This window comes from Carcharodon carcharias, chromosome 20 (assembly GCF_017639515.1).
Source record: "Carcharodon carcharias isolate sCarCar2 chromosome 20, sCarCar2.pri, whole genome shotgun sequence".
Taxonomy (NCBI): domain Eukaryota; kingdom Metazoa; phylum Chordata; class Chondrichthyes; order Lamniformes; family Lamnidae; genus Carcharodon; species Carcharodon carcharias.
The window spans coordinates 74,786,206-74,813,015 of NC_054486.1; positions in this window are offsets into that span (position 1 = coordinate 74,786,206).

Here is a 26,810-nt window from a genome sequence, read left to right on the forward strand (position 1 = left end):
AGCAAAGTTTACAGACAGGGCTCAATATTTAGAGATGGCAGAGGCACAATGTAGAAGGCTTCACTTTTCAAGGGCAGTAGTTACTTCAATATGCGAGATGATTGGTGGAGCCATAACATCAAACTGTGTCAGAGGGCACCCATTGCCAAGTATATTTCAGGGTGGTTCCAAGGGCTTGCAGCAGATCTTTGTGGACTGTCCCAATCTGCTGCCCACCATTGCATAAATTTAATCGCAGACACTTTTTTCAGGAGGGTGGTGGCCTTTGAGAAGTTTACAGCAAATGAGAAGAGCCAACTGAAGAGACCGAGAGGCTTTGGGGCAATCGCTGGTTTCCAATACAGGACCCCATTGACTTCCCCCATGTAACAACCATGGAACCCATGGGCCAGCCAGGGGCTTTTGTTAATTGTAAGGGATTTCATTCACTGAACAGCTAGCTGGCCTGTGATTACTGGCAGCGCATTCTACAGCTTTGTGAGTGGTATCCTGGGAGCTGCCATGATGCCTATGTTCTCTGGTACTCCCAGGTGCTCGGGCTTTTCAACCCCTCCCAGCATGACTGGATGGCTGGTTGGTGGGTGACAAAGGGTATCATTGAAGAGGAGGCTGATAATGTCCTTCAGACACCCACAAAGACCTGCTGTGGAGAAGTATAACACTAGCCGTGCCTCCACAAGGGCCACTATTGGTCTACTGAAGATGAGGTTTCAGTGCCCGGACTGGTCAGTGGCCTCCCTGCAATATTGTCTGACTGGAGTGCCATTGATAATCATTGTCTGCTGTGCTTTGCACAGTCTTGTTCTTTCCTGCAGTGAAGAGATGGAGGAGGAAGACTTGGAAGGATGCCATGAGACATCAGGGGAAGAGTCCAGATGAGGACCCTAAGGAGTCACAGTGCCATGTGAAAGAGCAAACAGGGAAGTAAGTTCTTGATGCCTGGGTGACAAAAGAAGCCCTGATCCTGAGGTGCTTCTAATAGAGTGCCACAGGCCTCCTGAAACATCACGAAGAAGCCACATCAAGAGCCTTTGCTGGCACCTCAGAAGCCTCTCATTACACCCTCTGGTCTCTCTCCCACTTCACCATCTGACTCAAGGGCAACTGAGGCTCAGGAAGCACATGCCATTGCATTGCAGCCCTGCAGCCTTCATCATAAGCATCACACAAACATCTTTTTGGAAACAGCAATTTAATAAAGTACATTTGGACAATGCCACACTCAAGATGTATATTTATATATCACCCATGATGACCCTTTTGGGTTTAAAATTCTTTTCTCATTTCTTTCCAAGTGTTTTCCCATTTCTTTCCAAGTGCTGCTCTATGCTGTTGTCTCACCACTGTCAGTTGTGCTGGGGACAGGCTGTGGACTCCAATGTCCCCTTGGTCTAGATGATCATGGTGGGCATGCTCTGTTCACCTGAAGCCGTGAGGGCCCAGACAGTGCAAGAGACTCCTGTACAGTAACAGGAGCCTCCTCTATTGCCTCAGCCTCCTGAGGTACTACTGTCACTGGCAGGGGGTGCAAGGGAGCTGCTGTCATCATCAGGAGAGCCCAGAGGAGTCTCCAAATGCAGCCAGCTGCTGCACATCCACCAATATGAGATACACTTGGACTTCCCTGATCACTGTAAATGAAATGGAACCTGGGTGGTCTCCAGGTACTGTCTCCACCTCTCAGGCTGGCAATGCTTTGCTGAGGTCATTGGCAGTGTGTGTGCTTGCAGGTCTGAATGCATACCCAGAATCCCTTGATTGAACTGTTAGATGTGGCTTTCCATGAGAGTCGACAATCTCTCGACAGACGATACTTTGCATTCAGAAGAGAGGGTGGAAGCAGTGCTCATGGCCTGAATGGACTCCTCCACTGTCCGTGTCAGGGCACCAGTCCCTCCGGAAGCCCCACCAAATCTCCATGCACCTGCCGTTGGACATATAACATTTGCCACCTGATCAATATCTCCAGAGTCTCGTCATCTGCTGGGGGCTCAGCATCTTCCTGGTCTCTCTCAAGCTCCTCAGAGTGTCAGGGTGCTGGGAAATCACAGATTCTGACACAAATGCTGCCCTGGTGATTGGGCAGTGCTCCACCCAACTTGTGCTACCGTTCCGATGGACATGCACAAACCCACAGAGGTGCATATATCTGTGGCTGTGTGAAGTACGGGCAAGGATGGGACATTGCACCCCCTGAGGTCCTCTGCTCCTCCTGAAAGGTTAATAGTGGACCCTCAGGATCATCGGAAGGTCCAGATGAGGAGTGACCTAGAGGATAAAAAAAGAGCAGTGAGTGCATGTGAAGATGAGAAGGGAGACTGAGTAACAGTCATGGCGCATATCACGAGCGGCACGAATTTGGAGATATTGAGAGTGCATGCCATAACCAGCCATCCCTTCCCCCATGCCCACCAAATTCCCTTGCCTGGATTGCTAAAAGTGGGTCCCCTCCACTCTCACCAGCCTTAACAAAAACCCTCACTTCTCTTCTGCTAATCATTCTAGTCCCCTGCTGGCTGGTCAATTCAAACATGTCTCCTCCAAGGGGTTAGCACTGTGAGATAGGCACTCCACCAACAGTCGTGAATATTTGCTGGCATTGTGTGCCCTCTTCTCCTGTTAAGGAAAATGTACAATGATGAGTCCAAAATTTGAATAGAGCAGTCACCCTTGCAGGTCTCCATCACCTCTGATCTTTCTGCACCACACATTGCGGCAATGGTCCCTTCTAGGTGTACCTCCCAGCCAACAGTTCCCAACAGCCTTGCTGGCTGCCGAGACTGCCATAGGTACTAAGGCCATTTGTGTAACATACTTACACATACTTGGCAGACACCTCCCAGCCCCACCAAATGCATAGTCTCCCATGGACATTCACTTGCATTGCCAATTGTACAAGATCATTCATCTGCTTCCAGCACTGCAGCAAGATTTTGTGTACTACCCAACATGTGCTGACCACATCTGCCAACACCATCCAAGCTTTCTTGGCAAAGTGGGGATCAGTTTCCTCTTGCCATCTCGCAGGAGGAGAATCTCTAGGCACCCACTGACAGCATGGAGGAGGGTACGCAGCAATTCATCTCTGAACCATGAGTGTATGCTCCTCTTGCAATGCTCTGAATGGCATCTGTGAAGAAAGATTTTCTCAGACTCTCCCGTCTGAGCTAGGCCCCTCAGCAGCAATAACAGATTGGAAAAACAGAAATTTCATCTTCAGCAAACGTCTGTTGACAGCTCTGAAATTTTCAGGTCCACCTCCAGCTATAGCTCCAGCTACAGCTACCCTGCCGCCCCCCCGCAATGATCAGATGCTGCTGGTGTCCCTTTAAATGTCCCATTGGTAGTGTCTTCCATCCCTGAGACTGCCCTGCTTCCATTTCCATGCCTGCTCTGGGCCTCTCTTCATGCATGCTTCCCGCTGGCCGCTCTTTAATTGGCCAGCTAGCACGTGATTGAAGTCAGCAGCTGGGAGTGGGTTGCAGCAGACGTTATGCCCACTTTCACTTCAGCCCATGGGACACCACACCCAGCACTAAATTCTGTCCATGAAAAAGATGACTATTATTAGTAAGTTTTATTGATCCGTGGAGCACCTTGCCATAATCCATTATATTAAAGGCTGCATATAAATACAAGTTGTGGAATATTTACAAAATCCAGAATAAGTAATAACTTTACTTTTTGCTGCCTAGTTAATATGGCTGATCTTATTATAAACAACTTGCATTTATGCTTTGCTTTTCATGTATTTGGCTTTGAGTTTTTTGACACTCACATGCTGCCAAGGGAATGACATGGTAAGCATTGTAAATGCTTGGCAAAGGTCTTGTTTTTTCTGGACAATTCTAATGTTAGTTTGTAGTGATTCCAATACCCCAGAACAGCAGATAAATGCCTCCCTAAGTGCTCCAAGAATAAAAAGTGTTCCAGTGGAATTTTTCCTCTTCCCTCCCCAGACTGGAAGCATGGATCACCCTGGAAAAATTCCATCCTTCTCTGCCAGTCTTCTTCCCCTTTCTTTTTTGCCAAAACCACTGTAGCCTCACTGATGATTCTATCCAAAACCAAATTATGCCATTGTCTCAGGATGAACCAGAGTGTTCGCAAACTCGGTACCGTATTTCACTTCAGCTGAACTTCTTATCCCATGCTCCATCAGAAAGACTGCCCTGCTTCCCGCTCCTGTAACATTGTCACCTTCACCTTTGCCTTAGCCCATCTGCTGCTGAAACTCTCATCCATGTCTTTGTTTCCTCTGACTAGACCATTCCAATACTCTTCTAGCCTCCAGTCCTCCGTAAATTACTTTTCATTCAACTTTCTGCTGCCCATATCTCGTCATGTATCAAGTCCGGCTTGCCCCTCAACCTATGGTCACTGATCTACCTTGGCTCTCAGTCCCCCAACATGTTAAATTTAAAATTATAATTCTCATATTTGAATCCCTTCATGATCTCTTCCCTCCTTAAATTTCTCTAGTTAGGTGGACAGATGCTGCAGTACTTTGAACTTTCACCTTCAGGACTTGAGTTCAAATGCAGCATAGACTGATGGGATGAAAGTCTTTTGTCCTGTAAGATCTGTAAGAATTGAGTTTGAGACATGTCAGCCTAGTAATTCAGTGCAGATCTGAGATAGCTACTGCAATCTCACTGAGAGAGGCCATAGAATATGCAAAATGAAAATAACACGTTAAAGATTTATGTGATAATTCTTAAAAGTTGTTGGGGCTAAAAGGATAATTTTCAACTTCATTGGGGTGGCAAATTGCAGTTGTGACTTAGCTGCCTGTTATATGTCTGCTCAGTTTCCATTTCCCTTCAATTCATTGGGCGACCATTAAAAATGCTAAAGTAGAGGAAGATTACTCTGCAGTTAGCTTGGCCTCAGATTGCCTGAAATAAGGGGGCACTTCCTTTCCCAATGCTAACATCTCCCATCTTGCTGAGCCCAAAAAAAGTCCCCAAAGGAAACGATTTATTTCTGGTTGATTGACATAGAAAATCTGCAGAGTGCAATCCTTGCAGTTACAGTGGGATCATTCCACCACGTTACTCCACCAGTGACCTCACTGATGTTTGCAGATTCAGGGAGAGGGGTCTCTACAAGCACAGCTGTGTTGACCAACTATCCAGAGTGCTGGCAGACGCTGGCTCCCTGTGTCAGGAGGCTGCTTTAAGAGTTAAAAAGAATCTTCCGAAGAGTGCCAGTCATCGTTGGATTGCTACTTTGCTCCTATTTATTTACCTCGAACTGGAGCTCCACAATTCTCCCCCGGACTTTCGAATGGGGCCTCCTGAAAAATGTGGAGTGTACCTGCTCCTGGAGTCCTTTCCTACTGTCTAGTAGCATTGGTGAAAACCAAGCCACGCCCCTTTTTTATGGCACTAGCTGCCATATTCCGGAAGTGTACATGTCAAAAAGCCACTTCCAAGCTATGGAGAGAAAGTAAGTGTGTAACTTAAGTGGGTAGTTGGGATCAGGGGGGTAGTTGGGTGGTCAGGAGGGGTTGTCGGGGTGGGAGGTAGTCAGATGGTCAGGTATGGGTAGTGGGAGGGTCAGGGACAGTTGAAGGTGAGGGTACGGGGGTGTGGTAGTTGGGTGGTTAGGAGGAGTAGGGGGGTAGTTGGGGGTTGGGAGGTAGTCGGGGGTGGGGGGGTATTCCAGTGGGGAGACTGGAGATTCAGTGATATAGTTACCCAGGAGTTATAACTGGTTTTAACTTTTCCTGGATAACTATTCTGTCAAGTCGGAACCATCCAAAGTCTCCAACTTTAAATCTGAGTTTCATGGATTCCCAGACATGAGGTAATTGTCGAATGGAAGTTGAAACTGTCCAGACAATAACTGTGGAGTCCTTGCACTGGGACTTCTGAGAGGCCCCTCAGCACACCTTCCGGGGTACCTCCTGGCTACGACCATCTGGAGGCTGGAAAACGTTGGCCATAAATTTTTCCCCCTCCTCATTTTTGCAGGATCCAGCTTGGACCTGCAGATCTTTGGCCAAGAGGAGATCAGGCAAATCTGAGCCACCGCTTTGTCAGACCCTGAGGACCTGGGTGCAGGAACCTGCAGTTTAAGGAGTTCCTGCCCAGGCCCTGACTCCTCTTGTATTCATGGCCTTCTAATGATGGGTGAAAGTTCAACCCACACACTATGCTCCCAGAAAATGCAGTCCATTTCTTTTCTCACAGCTTCTTCTTGGAACTTCCTAATCCCACTATTGCAACCTTCTCCTATGCCAAATCCTAGCAAATACCCTACAGTGTCCCACCCTATCCGCCTGTGCATCTTCCATCCCCTCATGCCCCCGCCCCCAGCATTCCTCATTTGACAGCAAATATTTGAGATATGTAGGCCCCACCCTCTGAAAATCACTTCTTAAACTCATCCTTCAGCTTTAAAAACCCATTTTACACTTGTTTCATCTTTTGGATGAGTAGGAACTTGGAACTAGAGTAAGCCCATCAAGCCTGCTCTACTATTCAATTTGATCACAGCTGATCATCTACCTCAGAGCCACTTTCCTGCACTATCTCCATATCCCTTGATGCCATTAGTCTCCAGAAATCTATCGATTTCTGTCTTGAACATGCTCAATGATTCAGCTTCCTCAGCTTTCTGGGGTCAAGAATTCCAAAGCTTCACCATCCTCTGAGTGAAGAAATTCCTCCTCACCTCAGTCTTAAATGGCCCCTGGTTTTAGACACACCAGCCAGGGGAAACATCTTATCTATATCCACCCTGTCACACCCTGTAAGAATTTTGTAAGTTTCAATGAGATTACCCCTCATTCTTTGAAATTCTAGGGAATACAGACCCAGTCTCCTCAATCTCTCCTCATAAAACAATCCCACCATCTCAGGGATTAACCTGGTGAACTTCCATTGCACTCCCTCTATGGCAACTATATCCTTTGTTAGATAAGGGGACCAAAACTGTACACGGTACTTCAGCTGCGGTCTCACCAAGGCCCTGTACAACTGCAGCAAGACATCCTCACTACTGTACTCAAATCCCCTTGCAATGAAGGCCAACATACCATTTGCCTTCCTAATTGCTTCTTGTATCTGCATGCTAGCTTTTAGTGACTCATGAACAAGGACACCCAGGTCCCTTTGGACGCCCGCACTTCCCAATCTCTCAACATTTAAGAAATACTCTGCTGCCTTGTTTTTTCTACCAAAGTGAATAATTTCACACTTATTTACATTATTTTCCATCTGCCAAGTTCTAGCCCATTCATTTAACCTGCCCAAGACCTCTTGAAGCCTCCTTGTATCCTCCTCACAATATACATTCCAACCCAGTTTGGTGTCATCAGCAAATTTGGAAATATTACAATTGGTCCCCACATCCAAATCTTTTACATTGATTGTGAACAGCTATGGACCTCGTGTGGATCCTTGCGTTACCCCACTAGTACAGCCTGCCATCCTGAGAATGATCCATTTATTCCTACTATCCACCATCTGTATGATAACCAATTCTCAATCCATACTAGTATGTTTCCCCCAGTCTCATGCGCTCTAACTTTATTTACTAACCTCCTGTGTGGGACCTTATTAAAAGCTTCTGAAAATCCAAAAATCCAAAGTACCATATCCATTGGTTGTCCTTTAGCTACACTACATGTAACATCCTCAAAAAATTCCAACAAGTTTGTCAAACATGATTTCCCTTTCATAAATCCATGTTGACTCTGCCCAATTTTATCATTCCGTTCTAAATGTCTGGTTATCACAATCTTAATAATAGATTCTAACATTTTCCCTATTACTGATGTCAAACTAACAAGCCTGTAGTTCTCCATTCTCCCTATTCCTCCTTTCTTAAATAGTGGGGTTACATTTACTACTTTGCAGTCTGCAGGAACCTTTTCAGAATCTAAAGAATTTTGAAAGATAACCACCAATGTACCCATTATCTCTCTAGCCACCTCCTTCAACATTCTGGGATGAAGCTCATCTGGTTCACGGGATTTATCAACCTTCAATCCAATTAACTTTTCAAGTAGTACCTCTTTGTTAATACTAATTTATTTTAGTTCTTCAGTTCCACATGTCCCTTGGTTGCCTAGTATTTCTGGGAGCTTTTCCGTATCTTCTTCTGTGAAGACAGACGCAAAGTAACTGTTTAGTTTCTCTGCCATTTCTCTGTTCTCCACTATAATTTCTCCTGTCCCCACTTGTAATGGGCCCACATTTCTCCAAGATAATCTTTTCCTTTTCACAAACCTAAAGAAGCTTTTACAGCCTGCCTTTATGTTCCTCGCCAATTTGCATTCATATTCTATTTTCCCTTTCTTAATCAATTTCTTGGTCTTCCTTTGTTGGGTTCTAAATTGCCCCCAGTTGTCAGGCTTACTACTTTTTCTGGCATCCTTATAAGTAATTTCCTTCAATGTAAAGTAATCTTCAACATCTTTCATTAACCACAGTTGATTTACCTTTCCCTTTGTGTGCCTGTGCCTTAGAGGAACCTATATCTGTTGCAAACTGCATAGTTTTAAAAAAAAATACTAGACATTGCTTGTCTATTATCAAATATTTAGTGTATTTTCCCAATCCATCATAGCCAACTTGCTCCTCATACCTTCATAATTTTCTTTCTTCAGATTTAAGATTCTAGTTTCAGAATGATAACAATGAAAACTTAATGAAAAGTTCCATCATATTATGATCACTATTTCCCAAAAGCTTTTTTTACCGTAAGGTTATTAATTAGCCCCCTCTCATTACACAACAATAAATCCAAAATAGCCCAATCCCTAGTTGGCTCCTCAACGTACTGCTCCAGAAACCTTCTCATACGCACTCCAGGAATTCCTCCTCCAGAACATTAGTGCTGATTTGGTTCACCCAATTTTTGTGTAAATTAAAGTCACCTATTATTACTGCATTACCCATGTTACATGCATCTCTAATTTCCTGATTTATACTGTGCTCAACGTTACCACTACAGCTTTGTGCCCTATAAACAACTCCTACAAATGTTTGCTGCCCCTTGCTGATTCTTAGCTCCACCCAAACTGATTCTTACATCTTGATACTTTGATCTAAGATCCTCTCTTAGCAATGTACTGATCTCGTCTCTTATTAAGATTGTGCTACCTCACCTCCTTTTCCTTTTCACTTATCCCTCCCAAATGCCAAATATCCTTGGATATTTAATTCCCAATCTTGGTCACCCTGTAGCCACATCTCTGTAATGGCATTTAAATCATACCCATTTACCTCAATTTGTGCATTCAAATCATCAACCTTTTTTTTTGCAAATTCTACATGCATTCAGATGGAGTACATTTAATTCTGCTTTTTAACTTTATTCTCTATCCAGATCCTATTTGATGCTTGCCTGTGCTTCGTCTGTCTTCTATTTTTGCTTTCTACTTTTCTACTTCCTTTTATCAGTTTTGCTTCCCTCAAATCTGAGCTCCCTCTGAGGATCCCATCTCCCTGCCAATCTAGTTTAAACCCTTCTCAACAGCACCAGCGAATCTCTCTGCGAGGGTGTCAGTCCTGTCTCAGTATGGTAGCACACTTACCTCTGACTCACAAGGTTCTGGGTTTAAGTTCCATTCTAGGCTTGGGCAGAAGGATCAAGGCTGATACTCCAGTGCAGTACTGATGGTATGCTGTGTTGTCTTCAGATGACATGTTAAACTGTGGTGTTGTCTGCCTGCTCAAATGGCCCAACCCATGGCCTGTGGGCTGGATTGTGGCCTGTGAGGCCACTCCATGTGGCCCCTGGAGCCATTGTTCAAAATGCCAGTAAGATGGGTAAGTGAAATTGAAGATTTCTACCAGGGGCTTCTCCTCCAATCAGAGGCCGTTCCACTCCTGCGTTTGCTTCCTAGTGAGCCTATCAGCAGCAACATGGGAGAAAAACAGGCTGTGATTGGAGGATGTGCGAGTATGTGAAGGAAATAGGAGAGGATTTCAGCAGGGGGGAGATAGACAGGGAGAGAGAGAGAGAGTGTGAGTGTTTGGGGCCCGAGAGAATTCGGGGCCCCGGAACTCCTTGCAATCCCCTGACTCACTGTGGTTTCTCCCGGCTCTCACCACACCTCTTGGCGTGCACTCATATTCGGCTGCTGCTAGGCCTCAGGCCTCACTCCAGGTCTCTCTTCCCCTCTCATTGCACCCAACCACCCTGCCATTAGGCCATAAAACCATAAGACGTAGAAGCAGAAGTAGGCCATTCGGCCTATCGAGTCTGCTCCACCATTATTGGCTGATCTGATAATCCTCAACTTCACTTTCCTGCCTTTTCCCCATTACCCTTGATTCCCTTACTGATTAAAAATCTGTCTATCTCAGCCTTGCATTTTCTTAATGACCCAGCCTCTACAGCCCTCTGCGGTAAAGAATTCCACAGGTTCACCACCCCTTGAGAGAAGAAATTCCTCCCCATCTCTGTCTTAAATGGGTGACCCCCCCAATGACATGCGCTGACGTCGCGCGAGCCATTGCAGGCGCGCTCAGTTCACCCACCATTAATTGAAGGTCTTGTTAAGCCCCTTAACTTGCCAGTTGTGTACGATTTTGAGGGGCCCGTGCAAACTTTGGGTCAGCACATGGTCCCAACGGGAAGCCGGGTAGGTGATTATTTAAGAAAACTTTTGCAATGTTGCGATTTGTGGACTCAGAGGGGTTGTTCATATTTTTGACAAAGTTATAATTGATGAAAGTGTTTAAAAGTTGCCTGTGTGATTGTTAGCAGTGCTCATTGATTTCCAAGAGCTTCTTGTGTACTTTGAAACCAGTCTGCAGACAGTAGTCTTTCTCGGGCCTGCAGCTTTCCAGAGGCCTCCATTTAGCCTGGGGATATGGGTTCTGACCTCTCCACTGGAGGCAGCTCCCCTGAGGAGGAAGGGAGGGATAAAATAAGGAGGAGGCCAGGACTGGACAATCAGCCTCCAGGGCAGCCACGTTTGGGAGGCCAGGCACAGGCACAAGGGGCGCACGGCCAAGAGGTTGTCCAAGGTGCAAGGGTCCACAGAAGACGCCACTATCCTGCTGCCAGGGTATACAGGCGGCGAAGCAGCTACCTCAATATGACTGAGGTGCAGTGCCGAAGGAGGCTCCGACTCTCAAGGGAGACAGTCAACTATATCTGTCAGATGATTGGCCCTGAGATCTCCCCTAACTATGTAGGTGAACACCCCACGCCAGCGACTCTGAAGCTCACAGTTGCCCTCCACTTCTATGCCTCTGGCTCCTTCCAGGGCTTGGTGGATGATCTTTGTGGTGTCTCCCAATCAGCTGTCCACACTTGTGTGAAGCAGGTTATAGACGCTCAGTTCAGACGGGTATCCACCTTCCTCCACTTCCGCTGCGACCAGGCAAGTCAGGCACAGCGAGCCAGAGGCCTCACGGCCATTGCTGGCTTCCCCCACATCCAGGGTGCTATAGACTGTACACATGTGGCCATCAAGGCGCCAGCAGGTGAACCCGGTGCCTTCGTCAACAGGAAGGGATTCCACTCCATGAATGTGCAGATAGTGTGTGATCACAGGATGCTGGTTCTACAAGTCTGTGCAAAGTACCCAGGCAGCTCCCACGACGCCTACATCCTCAGACACTCCCAGGTGCTGGGGCTCTTCAGTGCTCCGGCTCAGCTGGATGGTTGGCTGCTGGGTGACAAGGGCTATCCCCTGCCAGGGCACCACAGGGCTGTGGTGGAGAGAGCCATTGGTCTTCTCAAGATGTGCTTCCGTTGCCTGGACCGCTCAGGGGGTGCACTCCAATACCCCCCAGATCGCATCTCTCTGCTAGTGGTAGTCTGCTGCGCCCTGCACAATCTTGCGCTGGAAAGGGGGGATGCAGTTGACGATGAAGACCTTGATGCCCTGGATGAGGCTACACATGATGAATCCAGCAGTGCCTCAGAGGATGAGGAAGCACAGGGCGATGATAAGGGGCAGGACGATGGCCCACATTTACACCAAGGACACCCGGGACAATTTAATCCAAAGAACCTTCAGCTAGCTCCACACACATGGATCAGCAGGAACAGCATTGCCTGGTGCTTCCACTTGTGGCACTTAGGTGCTACATCTTCCACCTGTTCAGCTGCAAATAAGGGCTTAGTACAGAAACATCAATGTCCACTCAAACACTCATGATAAATATGTGAAAAAGAAAAATGCACCACAAACAAAGACCCTCAGCCATGGTTACAGAGGTGGACTTTATTTTGTCCAAAACAAAAACACACACCACTTGTTAGTGATCACAAAAGTATGGGTCCCTATTCGAAGGCCAACACAAAATCACCAGTGACATACCCGTGGAGTGCCTAAGGTGCCTTATGCTTACGTTTGCGGATGCTACGTCTAGGTGCCGCCTCATCGCTCGGAGTGGCTTGTGAGACAGCCTGCTGACTCTGCTGTCCTGTTGGCATTGATGACCTTGGTGGGCGTCCTCTGGCCCGTGGAGCCTGTGATGGCCCCGACTGGGAGGGAGCGGCCAGTTCCAGAACTGGCACCTCCCCAGTTGTCGCAGCCTCAGTGGAAGAAATGTTCACTAGCAGTGGGGCGGAGGAGCTGCTGCTCTCATCTGGAGCGCCCTGAGAGGAGCTTGCAGCGATGACAGGCAGCTGCTGCGCCAACGTGAGGTCCAAGTCTACCTCCCTGCTCACTGCAGATGTATGGGTATCAAGTGCCGATGCTTGGTTTCCACAACATCTTCCACAATGGAAAACACCACCTGTGGCCAGAACCGCTGTGAGGGCTTGCAGGTCAGAGTGTAACCTAATCATATTTTGATCCATTTGGTGAAAGCCCCTCTCTATGAGAGTCGCCAATCTCTCATTGAAGAAATCCTGATGCTCTGCCCTGAGGGCAGATTCTTCATGTGCACTCTGCCCATATTCCTCCATCGCAGAGAGCAACTGAACCATTCCTTCATGCAACCCTGCCAGATGCAAAGGCACTTCCTGCCACCTTTCCTGCAGTTGCTGCAACGGGGTCAACTCCAGAGTCACGTCATCAGTGCAGGACTCAGCATGTGCCTCGTCCCCTGCAGCCCTTCGGCTGCTGGCGCCATCGGCACTCTCTGCCTCTACCTTCTCCTCCAGCAATCGTGATGTGCCCTCTCCATTGTGACCCGGGACACTAGCTGATGGTAAAGGCCCCATCGGGGTGTGTGTGTCTGCACTGGTACCTGGCTGGCTGAAATGATGTGCCGCAAGTTGCACATGTTGGCCCTCAGGTGTGGAGGGGGAGATGCGGGGTCGAGGTGTGGGTCGCTCTGGTGGTGGTGCTGAAATTAACAAGGACAGTGCATCAGTTAGCGTACATTCAGTTCAACCTTTCATCCCCCCCCCCCCCCCACCCCCCCGCCTCTTAAGCCACTCACCCTTCAAGACCCTAAGGAGAAGAACATTGGTGAGGTGAGAAAGAGTCAAGATGAACCCCAAACATTAAACGCACATGCAGAAAGGCTGGTCAGATGGCCTCAGGAATGCTACATGTTATGAACCATAGGAGTGGGGAGAGTGCAGAGATATCTGACCTGGATGCATTGTGGCCTGGATAGTTGCGGGGCTGAGGAAACATCGCAAACAGTTGCAACATTTGCCGTGGATCACAGGAGATTGAGAGGTCACATTATTGGCCTTCATTCCATAAGGAGTGGCATAGAACGGGTGAACAGAAGGCAACATTTCCCCTTGGCGCAGGATTGAGTAATGTGGCGGCATTTATCTAAGTTGAATGCCATGATGTTCACAGCTGAGGTGCTGAGGACCTTTTGGACAGAGTAATGTGGGGCACTGGCTGAAAGGGTGCAGGAGGTCCCAAACCCCCTAAGATGCAATAAGTCTTTGGCTGTGCAGCAGTGAACAAATGACATGTTAGACCATGGTGATAGTGGTCACAAATGGGATAAGGTGACTTTGGAAGGTGGTGGAGATGCGATTCCTTGTCCCGAGGGTTCCTTCTGTATGACCCACACATCAGAATGTCTCAGTCTGTGAATGAGCAGTGTTTCAGCCTTAACGATTGCAGCAACCATCAGTGGTTTGGATGGTGGGCAGACGGAGTGGATGGCACAGTGGACCTCAAATACCTGCCCTCTGGACTCCAGCCTCACTTCCCCCAGCTGCCCTGGCCTCCTGACTGCTGCCCAGATACATGACTTGCTCTTCAAAAGGCATGAGGTGCTGCAGGAGGTCACACCCACCTCCAGTCCTCAGGCGCTCCCAGGCATTGTGGTGAGTTTTTGCCTGCAAAACGGAGAAGAGGATTTTGGGGCTGCTTGCTCATGTACTCTGCACGCGCACGCCGCACCCCAACCACAGTGGTCCATCTGAGGCCTCCAGCAGCTCCTGTCCACACTGCTGGTGATCAGTCCCCAGAAGATAGCATGGCTGGTCCCAACCTCCTCCCCCAACGGCCACCTTGGAAACATTCAGCGGCCATCACTTTGAATAGCACACAGGTCTTATAGTGCCCATGGCAAGGAGGTGGAACTAGGTGTGGTGCCGATGCCAGCAGATGGCACTTGCCCAAAACACTTTGAGGCACCCCTTGCACCATCTCATTACCATCAATATGACGTGTGTTGGAGTTCTGAGTATGTGTCGTGCGGCCTCCTCTGCAGGTTGCCCCCAGATTACTCAAATGCCACAAAGACCAACATATGCTGCGGGGAGTACCCTTCTTCTCCTCAACCACTAAGGCTGGTGTAAGCATGGTCAGTACCCATTTGCCCACCCAGTGTGCGACAGATGCCCTATGCAGTAACGACAGCAAGACGTGGGGAGGGGCTCCAAGTCTAAGTCTGCCTTCTGAGTCAAATGGCCAAGACAGAGACAAGGTACTCACCTGTCCAGAGCGCAGCAAATCATTGAATTGTTTCCTGCACTGGATGCCAATGCACCGCACATCATCATGGGCGCTTACAGCGTCACCCACCTCCTCCCACGCCTGGCTGGTGACATAGAGGGGCCCTCCTCCACCCATCCTCCAGATAGACTGCTCTTGGAGGAGGACAGCAAGGCATGCATCAGAAAATCGGGGGGGCACAGTGCTCCCCTTGCTGGTCTCTCCTGCAGCCTGCCCCCCTCCTCCTGTTCATGCTGCTGTCCAATCGGTCCTCCCTCCCTCTCTCCCCAAGTGGCCATAGTGCACTGTCTCAAGCAGGCTGCCTGGCCACTCTTTATACAGGCTGCTGGCTTCCCATTGGAACCGGCAGCCTGAGGCCGCCCACCCCCGCGACTATTTTCCCGTTCTCCACGGGAGTTGCCTACCCGCGGGGCAGGACTTAATTGGCCCGCATGCAGAAAATGGCAGCGTGACCCGTTTAGCCAGCGGCAATCAACCGCCCGCCCACCGCCGAGTCGGTCGGAAATGGAAAATTCTGCCCTATGTGTTTCAATAAGGTCACCTCTCATTCGTCTAAACTCCAGTGAGTATTGGCCTAACCTACTCAACCTCTCATCATAAGAAAATGCCTCCATACCTGGGATCGACCTACTGAACCTTCTCTGAACTGCCTCCACTGCTAGTATATATTTCCTTAGGTATCGAGACCAAAATTGTTCACAGTATTCTAGGTGTGGTCTAACTAGTGCCTTGTATAGTTTTAGCAAGACTTCCTTATTTTTATACTCCATTCCCTTTGAAGTAAAGGCCAACATTTCACTTGCCTTCCCTATTACCTGCTGAACTTGTATGCTAGCTTTTTGTGATTCACGCCCGAAGACCCCAAATCTCTCTGTGCTGCACCTTTCTGCAGTCTTTCTCCATTTGAGGTTCCCAAAAGCAAAAAAAAAAGTTAAAAAGTTTAAATTTTCTCTAATAACATGTCCCTGCTCATGCAACAGTCATGAGGGGACTTGTTTCATTACTTGTTTAAAAATTATTTTTCTCAATTTAAATAATATTCAGCTAATCTATTCTTCCTGCTAAAGCGCATAACCTCACCTTTTCCCACATTATATTCCATCGACCTGGTTTTTGCCCATTCACTTAACCTGTCTATATCCCGCTGTGGACTCTTTGTGTCATCCTCACCACTTGCCTTCCCACCTATTTTTGTGTTATACGCAAACTTGGTGATAGTACATTCACTTCTCTCATCTAAGTCATTAATATATATTGTAAATAATTGTGGCCCCAGCACTGATCCCTGTGGCAGTCCACTAGTTACAAGTTGCCATCCTAAAAATGCCCCCCTTATCCCAACTCTCTTAGTTAGCCAATCCTCTATCCATGCTAATATACTACCTCCAACACCATGGGCTCTTATTAAGAAGCTTTATGTGTGGTACTCACTGAACACCCTTTGGAAATCCAAATATATTACATCTACTGTTTCCCTTTATCTATCTTGCTTGTTACCTCCTCAAAGAATTCTAATGAATTCATCAGGCATAACACCCCCTTCATGAAGTCATGCTGACTCTGCTTGCTTATATATTTTTAAATGCTCTGCTATTACATCCTTTATAATATGATCTAATATTTTCCCAGTGATAAATGTTAAGCTAACTGGCCTATAGTTACCTGCTTTTTGTCTCCTTCCCCTTTTTGAATAATGGTGTTACATTGGAAGTTTTCCAATCCTCTGGGACTTTTCCAGAATCTAAGGATTCTTGGATAGTGCATCCACTATCTGTGTAATGTACTTCCTTTAGTATCCTAGTAAACAACCCATCAGCTCCAGGGGACATATCCACCTTTAGCCCCATTAGTTTCCCTAATAGTTTTTGTCTAGTGATAGTTATTGTATTTGTTTCCTCCTCGCCTTCTGCCCCTTGATTATTTAGTATTTTTGGAATGCTATTACTGTCATCTACCGTGAAGACTGATGCAAAGTATTTATTCAACTCCTTTGCCATTTCCTGGTTCCCCATTATTATTTCCCCAGCCTCATTCTCTAAGGGGCCTATGTTCATTTTGGCCTCTCTCTTCCTTTTTATATATTTAAAGAAACTCTTACATTCCGCTTTTATATTACTTGCTAGTTTACCCTTGAGGTTTATTTTCTTTCTCTTTATTATTTTTTTGATCACCTTTTGTTGGTTTTTAAAGCTTTCCCAATCCACTGGCTTACCACTAATCTTTGCCACATTGCATGTTTTTTTCTTTGAATTTGATACTATCCTTAACTTCCTTGGTTAACCATGGTTGGTTTATCCCCTTCCTAGAATCCTTCTTCCTCACTGGGATATATCTTTGTTGTGAGTCATGAACTTTTGTCTTAAACGTCTGCCATTATTCATCAACCACTTTTTCTGCTAAACTCCTATCCCAGTCCACTCCAGCCAATTCTGCCCTCGTTCCTTTGTAATTAACCTTATTTAAGTTTAACACAGTTGTTTCTGACCCAAGTTTCTCACTCTCAAACTGAATGCTAAATTCTACTATGTTATGGTCACTGTTTCCTCTGGGATCTTTTCCTTTGAGATTACTTATTAAACCTGCCTCATTACACATGACCAGACCCCAAATAGCCTGATCCCTGGTTGAATCTACAACATATTATTCTAGGAAACTGTCCCAAATAATAGGGTAAAATCTTTCACTCAGTGGGCGGGTGTGCGCTCAACCCGACTGAACATATAATAACACACGATGATATCGGTTGTGTGTTCCGACGTCATTACGCACTTGTGCGATATTTCGGTCAATGGTAGCACGCCAGAGTCAGTGGCATGCCTGCTGACAATTAAAAGGCCATTAAAAAGTTAATTAAAATAAAGTTTTTGCTGCCCGTCCAACCTTACGGTAAGCGGGTAGTTGAAAACACCAAGTGTCTTTTGTACTTTTTTGGAAACCTCATCCACGGGTGCGATGAGGCTTCCAAAAGCAAATAAAAATAACATAAAAACTTTAATTTTTCACTAATAACATGCCCCTGCTCATGTGCCCGGCTCACATTCCTCCCCCTGCCCGCACAGGCAGCACTGAGCGCTGCCGCTCGTGTTTCACGCTAGGCAGGCCTTAATTGGCCCGCCAACGTGAAATTGCCTTCTGGGCCTGAATGCAGGCAGCGGTCAGCTTCCCTACTGCCCCCGCCCACTCCTGTTGAGCCTGTATGCTAAGAGCAAAGTGCTCTTGGCTACCTCTGCCAATTTGATTCTCTCAATCTACATAAAGATTAAAGTCACCCATGATTAATATACTGCCTTTTTACATGCCCTCATTATCTCCTGATTTATTCTCTGTCCTACAGTATAGCTACTATTAGGGGGCCTATAGACCACTCCCACCAATGTCTTCTTCCCCTTGTTATTTCTTACCTCTGCTCATGTGGATTATACATATTCCAATCCAAGATAATTTCTTGCTATCGTACTTATTCCATATCATACTAACAAAGCTATTCCACCGCTCTTTCTTTCCTGCCCGTCCTTTCGAGAAATCACATACCCCCAAATATTCAGTTCCCAGCTTTGATCTCGTTGTAACCATGGGCAGCATAAAATGAAGCACGGTGACGTTGGGCAGGCGTCACCACATGTCATTTAGATTTTCAGTATTGCCACTGGCGAAACGGGCCATGCCGCCATTTTCTGCAGGCGGGCCATTAAGGCCCACCCTGCGGGTAAGCGACTTCCGTGGAGAACGGGAAAATAATTGCGGGGGCGGGCGTGCTCAGACTGCCGGTTCCAGTGGGCAGCTGAGCACCCGCCAAACTGTCAGAGGCCTATTAAGGCCATTAGGAAAGTAATTTAGCTAATTAACAGCACTGCCCGTCCAACCTTAAGGGTGGTGGGCAGGAAAAGAGCCCAAGCGGCCTTTATGCTTTTCAAGAAACCTCATCCACGTTTATTGTTTAAAGTTTATTGAAATAATTAAATACAATTTGTGAAATGCACAAACATGTCTCAGCTCATGTGACACTGTCACATGAGGGGACATGTTTAAATAATTTTTCAGATTGCTTATTAAAAATTTGTACTGTAAACTTAATCTCCCTGAGGCAGCTCCATTCTACACTGACCGCTACGGCTTTAATTGGCCCGTCCATGTAAAATTATATTGTTTCATAATTTGCCATGGTGAGATTTGAACTCTTGATCTTGGGGTTACAAGCCCAGTACCATAACCACTTGGCTATTTAGGCCAAGTTTAAATCATGTCCCCCATGTAAAATGGTGGCATGCAGCTGGTCATAGGCGACGATTGACCCCGCACCCACCCCCGCCCGCTTCCACCCAGCCTGCCCGATACAGGTAAGACCTTTCCCATTAAAGATGCTATAGAAATACAAGTAGTTGTTGTAGGCAGGGAGTGCCAGCAAGATAAACAGCAGCCAGACACACCACTGCCAAGTCTGACTTTGTATTTACTCAAAAACTATACAAGTCTTTCTAGCATGTGTCACAGGAGAACAGTCAGGCATGGAAGACCTGGATGATCCTTTCTCCCATTTCTGATGGAAACTGGAAATGCCAGAAATACTCAGCAGATCAGGCAGCGGTTGGGGACAGAGAAACAGAGTTAATGTTTCAAGTTGACAAGCTTTCAGAACTGTTCTGATGAAAAGTCATGGACCCGAAATGGGCTGAATTTTCCCTGCACTGTGGAAATGGGTTTAGAGCCGGGAGGTGCGGGAAAATAGTGGGGAGTTTTCATTGGGATGACTCCCCAACGCCTTCCTGCCTCCGCGGAATTTCTCAGGATGGGCTAGGAGCAAAGTTAGCAGTTCGGTCCTTGGAGGCAATGTAGCCAATTAGAACAATTAAAGCCCGCTTAGGGGCTATTTTCTGAAGGCAACAGCAAATTTTTTACCAGTGGAGTAGCTGCCTGCCGCATGCAGAGCCCATCAGCTCCTTCGAGGTAGCGTCTCACCAGGAGGGTGGTGGGCCACTGCAGGCTGTATTAAATTATAGCATCAGGGGGCTACACATCTCATAAGGTTCCAGAGTGGTCACAGGCATTCTTCCCAAATACCCATGTGAATGTGTAACGGTATATTTGCCAAGAAAACTATGGATAATAATGACTGTTTCCCTATTGGGCTGTATTTTCAGAGCTGAGGCCAGTCTGCACCATTTTGGAAGAGACTGGATCAGAAAGTGGGACGTGATGGCTCCCCACCTGCAAGCAGCAGGTCCAGTGGATGATTGACTGGCAACTGTGGTACTTTTGTATTTATAAATGTGTAAAAGCTCTTCAGAGACCACCTCCATTTAAAGTGCTTTCTCTTTCTCCTACCTACATAGGTTGCTCTCACTCATGGTGGAGCTGCCAATCATTCAGTGCTGGAAGGCTCAAACTTGAGAGCCTGCACGCCGTCTTTAATTGGGATGGGGTTCCAAGCTGTCACTTAATTGGCTGCCTCCTCCTAAATCACTTCCAAGGTTCCACTGCCGACATCTCTGGGTTCCTGGCATGGAATTCATCCTGGTATCAGGATTGAGATGCTGGAATGAAAATCTCGCCCATTATTGCTGAAAATACCTTCACTCCACTGAGGAATGTTTTCAGACTGTCAGTAAACTCCCTTTTCTGAAAGTTCATCTGCAGTTGGATTTTCCTTTGCTAAGAAAACATTAGGGATCATTGAATAGGATTATATCAAATAAGATTTTTTTTTTCTTATTTTTATCAAAGTACCATTGATTCTTGTTACTATTAATTCTATTAAGCTTACAACAGATAAACATCAAATTACTTGAAAAGAAAATTCAGTTGCCTTGTCTTTGTATATGCTGTCATTATCCTGTCCCTTTAAATCATCCATAGTGTTTATTTTGTATCAGCTTACATCCTTGGGATGCAATTCCACTTTTTAATTTACAGCTTTTAAGTTCTCTACTCTCATACCTTTCTTTGTGAAGCAGCAGAAGTTCTCAAAGTAAATCAATAAGGAGGTCATAAGTGTACCTCTTTATAAACATTCTCACAGCAGAGGGTGGTTATTTGGCCTGTTTTAGTGCATTTTCAAGTGATATGTGGGCACTCACTGTCATACTGTCAATTTTACCTTGAAACCAGAGTTCTTTGTAATCCTTCATCTTTGGTTTGCTTCACATTAGTCTATAAAATCCCCTTTGCAAGAAATTAATGCATCCTGCTTAGATTGACAAGGAATGCTTTAGGTTTAGGTCATTTTCATACATACCCCCTTTCTCAGATCACAAACTTGTGCTTTTCCCACTTTGTAGCTGTATGATAAGATGCGGATTTCAGAATTTCAATTCATGAAAAGTTTAAGGAGTACTACATTATATCAGTATTATTAAGAAAGCATTAAAACTGAGATGCTAAGAGTATGTTCAACCCATGGAGCTAATAACAATGATGATGGAAAAGGTTCACTGTGAAACATAGCAACTCATCAGAAAGTTACAACTTTGGCAAGTGGATCCTTTCTCTTTGAAGAGGTGAGATCCATCAAACTGCTATAGTTTAACAGGCTTACTGTGTAGATTAGAAGGATGATAATAACCCAGGGAGTATTTCTGGACACTCTAATGTGGCTAGTAGGGTTCGTACACCAACAAGCTGCATAAATCTTAATCCTTATTCTGACAAAAATGCTTGATAGAAAATCATTGGAATACTGGAATACTCCTGACAATGCCAATGTTTTGGCTAGGCCAACATTTGTTGCCCATCTCTAACTGCCCTTGTGAAAGTGCTGGTGAGTCGCCTTCTTGAACTGCAGCAGTCCATGTGGTTATAAGTACACCCACAGTGCTGTTAGGAAGGGAGTTCCAGAAGTTTGACCCAGTGACAGTGAAGGAACGGCAATATAGTTCCAAGTCAGGATGGTGTGTGACTTGGAGGGGAACCTGCAGGTGGTGGTGCTCCCATGCATCAGCTGCCCTTGTCCTTTTAGGTAGTAGAGGTCACAGGTATGGAAGGTGCTGTCAAAGGAGCCTTGGTGAGTTGCTGCACTGCATCTTGTAGAATGCATACACTGCTGCCACTGTACATTGGTGGTGGAGGAGATGAGTGTTTAAGGTGATGGATAGGGTGCCAGTCAAATAGGCTGCATTCTCCTGGATGGTGTTGAACTTCTTGAACTGTTTTTGGAGCTACCTCCATATGGGCAAATGGAGAGTCATTCCATCATACGCCTGACTTGTGCCTTGTAGATGGTAGACAGGCTCTGGGGAGTCAGGAGGTGGGTTACTCGCCATGGAATTCCCAGCCTCTGACCTGCTCTTGTAGCCGCAGTATTTATATGGCTGGTCCCGTTCAGTTTCTGGTCAATGGTATCCCCCAGGATGTTGGTAGTGTGGGATTCAGTGATGGTAATGCCATTGAATGTCAAGGGGAGATGGTTAGATTCTCTCTTGCTTGAGATGGACATTGGTTGGTACTTTTGTGGTACAAATGTTATTTGTATTTATCAGCCCAAACCTGAATGTTGCTGCTTCAGTTTCTGAGGAGTCACGAATGGTGCTGAACACTGTCCAATCATCAGCGAACGTGCCCACTTCTGATCTTATGATGAAGGGAAGATCATTGATGAAGCACCTGAAGATGGCTAGGCCCAGGACTCTATCCTGAGGAACTGCTGCAGAAATCTAAGTCCTGGGACTGAGATAATTGACCTTCAATAACCACAACCATCTTCCTTTGTGCTAGGTATGACTCCAACCAGTGGAGAGTTTTCCCCTGATTCTCATTGACTTCAGTTTTGCTAGAGGTCTTTGATACCACATTTGATCAAATGCTGTCTTGATGTCAAGGGCAGATACCCTTGCCTCACCTCAGGAGTTCAGCTCTTCTGACCATATTTGGACCAAGGCTGTCATTGTGTAAGGACCTGAGTGCTCCTGGCAGAAACAAAACTGAGCATCAGTGAGCAGATTATTGCTGTGTAAGTGTTACTTGATAGCACTGTCGATGACATCTTCCATCACTTTGCTGATGATCATGAATAAACTAATAGGTTGGGTTGGATTTGTCCTGCTTCTTGTGGACAGGATGTTTTTTGAGAAATATTCTACATTGCCTGGTAGATGCCTGTGTGGTGGCTGTACTGGATTAGCTTGGCTAGGGGCATGGCTAGTTCTCGAGTACTAGTCTTCAGCACCATTGCTGGAATGTTGTATGGGCCCATAGTCTTTGCAGTATCCAGTGCCTTTAGCTGTTCTTGATATGACATGGAGTCAATTGAATTGGTTGAAGACTGACATCTGAGATGCTCGGAACCTCAGGTAGGTGTTTCACTCTCATTGGTTCCTTCATTACCACAGACACACTATAGCAGCTTTGTCCTTCAGGACTTGGCCAGCTTGGTCCTTTTGGTGATGGACATTGAAGTCCCCCACCCAGAGTAAACTCTGTACCCTTGCCACAGTCAGTGCTTCTTCAAATTGGTTCTCAACATGGAGGTGCACTGATTTGTCAGCTGAGGTGGGGAGTGGGAGACAAATAGGTGGCAATCAGCAGGAGGTTTCCTTGCCCATGTTTGACCTGATGCCATGAGACTTCAGGAGTCAATGTTGAGGACCCCCAGGGTAACACCCTCCCGACTGAATACCACTGTGTCACCACCTCTAGTGGGACAGGACATACTCAAGGATTGTGGTGATGGTGTCTGGGACATTGTCTCTAAGTATAACTCCATGGCCAGGATTTTCTCCTTGGCGATTTGGGGGCGGGGCCCGCTCGCCGAGGGGAAAATGACATGGGATGATGTTGGGAGGAATCCCAGACATCATCCCGGTCCCTTTAAATTTTTAAATTTCTAGGAAGGCGGGCGGACAGCGAAAACAGCTGTCCACCTGCTGACCTGTCAATGGCCAATTGAGGCAATTAACAGGATAATTAAGATAATTAAAGGCCTGCCTGTCCAACCTTAAGGCTGGCGGGCAGGACAGGAGCCCCAGCAGGCTGCAGATTATTCATGAAACTTCATCCACTGGCGGGATGAAGTTTCCTGTCAGTTTTTAAAAAATTTAATACATTTTGTTTTTATTATTAACATGTCCTATCTCGTATGACATTGTCACATGAGGAGGACATGTTAATAATTTTAATATTTATCTATTTTTAGACTTTAATTACCTGTCACAAATCCCCCTGAGACAGGACTTTGTCTCAGATAGCAATGCGCTCTTTCGTGCGCATGCGTGAAAGAGTGCACTTTGACAGATGGGGATTCCCTCCACCCCCCGCACAGGAAGCGCATAGGCTTTAATTGGCCCGCCCACTCAAAATGGCAGTGGGCCCCCGTTTCGGTGGTGGGTGTAGGCTGTCCCCCTGCCGCCAAGCTGGTGGGGCCCTCATGCCATCCGAGCGCAAAATTCTGCCCCATGCTTATGACTATGTCAGGCTGTCGTTTGATGAGTTTGTGGACATCTCCTCCAATTTTGGCACAAGCTCCCAAATGTTAGTTAGGAGGACTTTACAGGGTCAGCAGTGCTGGGTCTGCTTCCGGTGCCTTGATTGATGCCGGGTGGTCCATCCTGTTTTATTCCTTTTTGACTTTTTGTAGCGATGTGATACAACGGAATGGCTTTCTGGGCCATTTCAGAGGGCATTAAAAGATCAACCACATTGCTGTGGGTCTGGAGTCACTTGTAGGCTAGACCGGGTAAGGATGGCAGATTTCCTTTCCAGGCAACAGCCTCATATTCTTTATGTGCCATACTTAAATTGTCAGAACCCGAATTTTGTGCTGCATTAAAAGACAAGTAGCTGAATTACATCTATAAATATGGTGGTAATCAATGATAAGGCTATAATTTAATGGAGGGAATTAGATGACAGCATGAACAATAAGAACATTGTTCAAGTGTGTCACAACCTTTTAGTTTCTTTCCAGCATCCAGCTAACCTTTCTACCCCTTGTTCTTCTGTAGTTATTCAATGGATACATGTTGTTCTTTCTTAATTCAATCAAGTGATGGTATTATTCACTTGTAAATCTTGATAGTGAGATTTAATAATTATCCCCAATAGGACCATTGTAACTAAGACTGATCCTGCCTAAACTACAATTCTAGCAGTCCCGACAGTGCCAAAGCTTAGTAGTGGGCACTGCTCATGGGACTGCAAGCAGGCTCAAGATGAAGGTGTCAATTTTAGGTGAGTCAGAAGTATTGGGCAGAGCGGGATCAGACACCTTAGGGAGGGGGGATGAGGGGCTGGGGGTGTGGGTCTTCTAGTCCAGACGGGGAGGAAGGAAGCATACTATCTTCAGGGGATGGGGCGGGGGGGTTGGGGGGGTGGGGGGGAGGGCATCCTTCCCTGAATAGAGTAGCCCCACTTCCGACTCACCCTTTTAAAAGTCCTTTTGAAATAACGGGCTGTCCACTTCCACTTGCCTGCCCACACCAACCATTATGTCGTGGGCAGCGTAATATTGGGATGAATTGGCTTGTAAACAAGCTGATTTGATGCTTAATTATTTATTTACATATGGCAGGTGGGCTGCTGATTTCGGCGCCCACCCACCTGCTACCCCCTCTTGTATTATGGTGGGGGGTGGGGTGCAGCTCAGGGATGGACGAGAAGCTGGTGGACTAGCTGGCCCTCATATTTTACATGCACCACCCACCCCCCCACCACCCCCCCCCAACACCAGAAACATACTGGCAGGAGCTGTAAAATCCAGCCCATGGTGTCCCATTTAAACTCATCACTGACTTGGAGAGTTTCTGATCTTAGTTGCACTGTTGCACAGAAGAATAGAATTGTGGTTCAGCACTTGCCGACATGTTGATCATCCTGAACTTTGATGTGGTGCTTAGGTGATAGCCAGAAAATATCATTGACAGAGCTGTGAAAGCGGGTCGCTATTATTCACTGGAGAATCGACCTCTGTGCGGGAGAACTAAGAGGAAATCAAACTAAAAATGGGTTTTCCCTCAGTTGTCTCAGTGATTGGAACAACTGAATTTAAGATGAATTTAATTATCCGCAGATTCCATGCATCTCAGATAGATGTGCTGTTACTATTATTGAACGGTTATTGCATTTTACAAATAAGGGAAACAAATTTTCCAAGATAAGTCTAAGAATTGTTTGCATTAATGGGAATCGGAATATGAAAATGCATGTTGCACTTTGTTCTGTGTTTGATTTTTTTGGCAGTCAAGTACATTACTGAAGTTACGGAATTCATCTTCTGTGAAAGATTTTCAGAACAAGGTTAGCAATAATATTGTGGGTGTATTGCTCAAAAAATCAAATATGCCCTAGTAATTATGCCTTAGGATTTTCCCTTTTGATATAAAGATGTTAATTAAAGTACATGTACATTAATTCTATTGGCCTGTGGCCACTCTGCTGGAGGCCTTTTCTAGTTTCAAATTATTGCCTGTCAGTTTTAAATCTTTAAGAAGGTTGGATGATTAAAGCTATTTATACATAAAAAGACCCTCTTTGAATTATTCAATTATGTACAGCTGTATTTCGCATGGCTGATCGAAGTCACTCTGTCTCTACATGTGTGCATTGAGTTTCTCTTTTGAACAAATGGTCGAGCCAGTTTCATATATTTTAATTCACACTACCTGAGGCGTTTGCAGATAAAAGCATTTTATATTCGTTCACTGGCAACATTCATCAGCAGCATTCAAATTCTGAGTAAATGTTCAATGTTAAGGCATCATGTAAATAGGCAATAAACAAAATAATTCTTGTTATAAAGAAATGATTATTACCTCTAGCACTATTGAAAGGGAGGCACATACGACTATAATTCTCTAATATGATATGCACAATAAATTCATGGAGTAAGGATGCAAATTTCTGTCCAGTTAACTACCTTAGCACACCTGCTATAAAATTGGTTTAGCACAACGTAGAGATTTAGCTGCACATTGGACCAAAGGACAAGATGTTATTTAATAAATATATTAAAATCATCATAGAATCC